Source organism: Heterodontus francisci, unplaced genomic scaffold (genome assembly GCF_036365525.1).
Source record: "Heterodontus francisci isolate sHetFra1 unplaced genomic scaffold, sHetFra1.hap1 HAP1_SCAFFOLD_59, whole genome shotgun sequence".
Classification (NCBI taxonomy): Eukaryota; Metazoa; Chordata; class Chondrichthyes; order Heterodontiformes; family Heterodontidae; genus Heterodontus; species Heterodontus francisci.
This window is the reverse complement of record NW_027140758.1, coordinates 7,163,406-7,167,732: the sequence shown is the minus strand read 5'-3', so window position 1 is coordinate 7,167,732 and position 4,327 is coordinate 7,163,406. Positions and strand designations below refer to the sequence as shown.

The window sequence follows — 4,327 nt, the reverse complement described above, 5'->3', positions numbered from 1 at the left end:
ATGGGTTTGCTGTAAAATGTCCATGTCAGGTAAAATGGAGTGGAAGGGTTGTGAGGCAACTCACTCCTGTATTGAAGAAAACTGATTTCCTTTGCACTTTTTGGAATGCCAACTTGGTGCTGTTTTGAACTGTTGTATAATGCATTTTTTACAGATTTATATGAATAAAGCATATTTATAGGAATAAAAACCTGGGGATTCATATGCATAGTTCTTTGCAGGTGGCAGGACACATTGAGAAAGTAGTTAGCAAAGCATATGGGATCTTGGCCTTCATAAATAGAGGTACTGAGTACAAAAGCAGGGAAGTTATGCCGAACCTGTATAAATTTCGAGTTGGGCCACAACCAGAGAATTGCATCCAGTTCTAGTCAACACACATTTGGAGGGATGTGAGTGTCCTTGAGAGGGTGGTGGAGATTTAACAGAATGGTTCCAGACATGAGGGATTTTAGCTGTAAGGTTAGGTTGGAGCAGCTGGGGTTGTTCTCCTTGCAGCAAAGGAGATTGAGGGGAGATTTGATAGACATGGACAAGATTATAATAAATATGACAGGTTTAGATAACTTACAGGGCGATGGGGATAGAGCGGGGGAATGGGACTGAATGGATTGATTTACATGGTCTTGATGGGCAAAATGACTTCCTGTACTGTAGTGACTCCAGGACTCAATGACTCTCTCTCCTTCTCTCTCTCTCTCTCTCTGTCTATCGCTTTACCTCTCTCTGCCTCTCTCTCTCTATCTGTCTTTAGCTGGTCCTCTAACTTTCTATCGCACTCTCTCTCTCTCTTTATTTTCACTCTCTCTCTCTCCATTACACACATATTTGTCAATCACATGTCAAAGAAGGAAGCGTAATGAAGGAATGGCTGCGCTCTTGAAAATGTTTCCAGCAGAATAGTTAAATGTTTAAAGTTTCTGTAGGGAGTTTGACCTGAGATGGTGAGACACAAGGATGTGAGGTTATTAAAGTCTTCACCAAATGTAATAGGGAATAATTTTCTTCACTGGTGAACCCAAAGGAACAAATATGGCACAAGAATGAGAAAAGTCAGAGGATTGAGAAACATCCAATGGTTCTTCACATATATAAGTCAGCAGACCCACAGAAAAACAGTAGGTTGAGAGTTCAGATCCAGTGACAGACTGGACAAATATCGAGCCAATGCTTTTTTCTTTATAAACCCAACATCTGTCCACTTGGCTATTGCACCTCGTCTCGCTGTATCTGATAATACTGATACTATTTGTATTCCACAGTTGCTTTGAAATCACAGGCAATATAAATGGATTGGGAATGTCAATGGTCAGGAACCATTAATGGATTGGGAAAGTCAATGGACTGGAAAATATCAGTGGATTGGGAAATTCTATGGGCTGAGTTATATCAATGGATTGGGACAGTTCAGTACATTGTGAAACATCAATGGATTGGGAAACAGGAATTGAAGGGACAGATGGAGAAGGCTCGAGGAATCATGTGGCTACTCCTCATGTTCTTCCAAGTGTCCTGGATAAAGTGCAACATCACACTGATTTCCAGATGGCCGAAACAAATGCAACTGACATCTTTTGTGGAAACATCACATTTAAAGTGAGAAACTAATCAAAAGGCACAGACGGGGATTGAACCCGTGATCTGCAGTTTACAAGACTGACGCCTTACCACTTGGCCACCATGCCTTTGCTTAATGGACTCCTGAGGCTCCAGAGGAGGATTTGTGATTCTTTTTCAATTTTGTTGAAACAGCATCGAGAAACATGCACAGAAATAAAGAGGGATTGTGGAATGGGGAACAGATCAGCCTCATTTACATCATCAGCATCATGAAATCTTCATTCAGACGTTCCATTCCCATCCTCAGCTTTTCTCACATCTGTACAATAATATAAGAGTGGACATTGGGTTGTTACTGGTCAGATTATATAAATAGACTATGTGCATCATCACAGGAAGTGATGTAATATAATCTGTACGGCACCTCATTGAGAGTTGTCGATGAAACCTTCAATGCAAGGTGTGTAGAGTAAACTCAGGTTATTTTAACCGTCAGATTCTTATAAATTCTGTACTAAGCCTTGACAGATATCAGAATATTATATGGGGGCCACAGTAAACCAAAGTGAAGATGGAGAAATCTTTGCCTGCACCTTTGAAAAGGTCACTGGACTGAACCAAGCCGTGGAGTGGCCGAGATGGTTCCAGAGGTTTGCAAGGTATCGTACTGCATCGGGTCTCGTGCAGAAGCCAGACATGGAGCAGGTCAGTACGCTATTGTCTGCAATGGACGGAGTGTGCAGGCAACATCCTCATGAAGAACAGAAGGCTACATGTGAAGAAGTTATTAAGGCACTCAAGACCTATTTTAATTGAGGAAAAAAATGTCATCGTGGAGCCAAAGTTAAAACGCTGCATTTGCTGACAACGCAACCACCAGGTGACGCTGTACTAGCACATGCGCAAATGCAGCCTCTTCCACTGAAACGTCACTGTCTGTGACATTCAGGCAGCTGCCAGGATTAAAGATGGAGCTACTCAATTTCTCACAGAAAACAACTTCGACCCAAAAATCCCCTCAAAGGTTGCCATCACCGCCTCCGTCCCACCCCAACAGTCCCCCGCTACCTCTTGCGCATTCGCCAGTTATATAGTACCAAGTCATCTTAATTCACCTAAAGTGAATTACTTTAGGAGCAGTGACTGTCGTTTCATAAGCAAATATGGCACATACCTACACAATGGACATGTTTTGGTTGATACTCGGAGAACGTTGCGCTATTTGAAGTCTCATTAGAAGGACAGCACCTCTGACAGTGCTGCACACCCTCTGTAATTCAGTGAGGTTTCATAGAGTCAAAGAGTTATACAGCACAGAAACAGGCCCTTCGGCCATCATGTCCGTGCCGGCCATCAAGTACCTATCTATTCTAATTCCATTTTCCAGCACGTGGCCGTAGCCTTGTATTCTGTGGCGTTTTGAGTGCTCATCTAGATACTTCTTAAATGTTGTGAGGGTTCCTGCCTCCACCACTCCTTCAGGCAATGTGTTCCAGATTCCAACCACCCTCGAGGTGAAACATTTTTTCCTCAAATCCCCTCTAAACAGTGCCATCCCATTCTCCGGACGATCATTCCCCGCTTCCCCCCATCCCACTCTCTGACGGCTCACTCCCCGCTTCACCCACCACCACCCCCATCCTGCTCTCTGGCTGATCACACTCCAGGCCATGGGCTCTGCCGCTTCCCTCCTCTCAGCCACTCGCTCCAACATTGTCCCATCACCCCTCGAGGCTCGCCTTGCTTTATCGGGTGGTGCGGTGAAGAATGATCGAATGTTGGAGCGAGAGGCCGAGAGGAGGGAAGCAGCATGGCTTCGAGCTAGTGTCTGGAGGGACGTGGGGGGGAAGCGGGGCGTGAGTGGACGGAGAGAGGGCAGTGCGGTGGTGGGGGGGGTAGCAAGCGGCCGGAGGGCGGGGGAGCGGGGTAGCGAGGAGCGGGCAGCGAGCGGCCATGAGTGAGTGGCTGAGAGGGGGTAGAGCGTTTTCCTGCGCATGCGCCAGTTAGTCCTGGAAGACGTTGGCTGAGCATGCGCAGCATCTCAGAGCGCAGGAGACTGTTTGTGCATGTGCGAGCTTGCAGCGCTCTGATGACGTCGGCTGGCCGCTGCATTGTCAGGAATCACTTTGAATTTAATAAGCGTACAAAACAGAAAGGGGAGAGTATTCATTCATTTATCAATGACTTGTACAAACTCACGGAAGTTTGTGAATACGGCAACATAGGAGAAGAGCTGAATGGAGACAGGATTGTGTTCGGGGTATTGGACAACACCCTTTCAGATCATCTACCATCCAGGGCTGATCTCACATGAACGAAAGAGTTTCAATTGAGCAGACAAGCAGAGGTTAGAAAGTTTAACCAATCCATTGTCCGAGGGGACAGGGAGAGTCTCATCTCGAGAGTAGCAGACTCAATTGAATTTGTTCAGAAAACAAAAGGAAAAATTAGTGGTAAAAGACAAGAAAGACGGGAAGAGCATCTCGTGGTAGCTGCAACCAATTGCAGTAGGTGTGGCCGAGAGAGACACAAGTGGGAAAACTGCCTCGCCAAAGAAGCTGAGTGTTTTTCCTGCAGAAAGTTGGGACACTTTCAGTCAGTGTGTCTCAGTAAAATACCAGCACTGAATACAATTAAAGGGAAATCACCAGAGAGCAAAAACATTAATGAAGTACAGGATATCCAAAGTGTGAAAATACATTTTTTAGGTGAAATCCAGGAAATAAAGTGAGAGTTGCTGGACGACAGAAATTCTGAAATATTTTAA

The 4,327-nt window shown here is 45.1% G+C and overlaps 1 non-coding gene across 1 annotated transcript; it reads right to left on the bottom strand.

Moving 5' to 3' along the window:
- Window positions 1-1,613: 1,613 nt before the first annotated feature.
- trnat-ugu (transfer RNA threonine (anticodon UGU)) lies at window positions 1,614-1,685 on the bottom strand. The gene has a single exon. It is a non-coding gene; the product is annotated as a tRNA-Thr (tRNA).
- Between the last annotated feature and the right edge of the window lie 2,642 nt (window positions 1,686-4,327).